The sequence below is a fragment of the Aedes albopictus genome, chromosome 2 (assembly GCF_035046485.1).
Source record: "Aedes albopictus strain Foshan chromosome 2, AalbF5, whole genome shotgun sequence".
Lineage (NCBI taxonomy): Eukaryota > Metazoa > Arthropoda > Insecta > Diptera > Culicidae > Aedes > Aedes albopictus.
In genome coordinates, this window is record NC_085137.1 from 22,136,158 (window position 1) to 22,137,001 (window position 844).

Here is an 844-nt window from a genome sequence, read left to right on the forward strand (position 1 = left end):
CTCTTTATATAGTTGATACAATTCGTAGTTCATGCAACGCCACCAGATACCGTTCTCCAGTTTACCACCAAGTATTTTGCCGTGTGCAACATAGTTGTCCCATGTTCTATGGGAATCACTAATAAAATGGAAAAACTATGCTGCACATGGCAGTATTGTTCGCAGCACTTTGCAGTTATGCTTCTACAAGCCGTATTTCAACATTATATGTATCTGAATTTCATCTACTCACTTCTCTATCAAAGCAGTTCGGCTGCTACACTGTTCTAAATTAGCAACTGAACTGCTTCTAACAATTTGACTTAAAGCTGTTGCGTGGTATTTTGAACGCATGGTGTTTTGGAGTCTTCAAGAAATTTGTGTCCAGCACAAACGAATTTTACTGTATTACATCTATCGGAAGAGTAGAGTAAGAAAAATAGAAAGAGAAGAGAAATAAAAAGGGCAACGAGAGACGAAGTGTGCAATGTTTCACGTATTTTGGTATCCATTTTCGATAGTTTGAGGTTTAAGCATTCAATCAACCGTATATTGGGCCAAACCAGCCTCTAGAAAAGTATGAGCCGAAATCAGTGGCTATGAAGGGACTTACGATTGTAAACTCGATTGGTCGGAATTTCAGATCTCCAAACTTCGAAAGCAACATTCGCATACTGACCATTGGAATGATTGTGGCCCATGGTTCAAATTATTTTTAACGTCCGGTTAAGCAATAACAGCAAACATATTGGACGCCATGTTGAATCGAATGCTAGGATGCGCATTGTGGCCCTTTGTTATCCCCTTGGGTCAAACTGCACTCAAAACTCATCGATATTAACGATATGCGTACCAGCAACTGCCC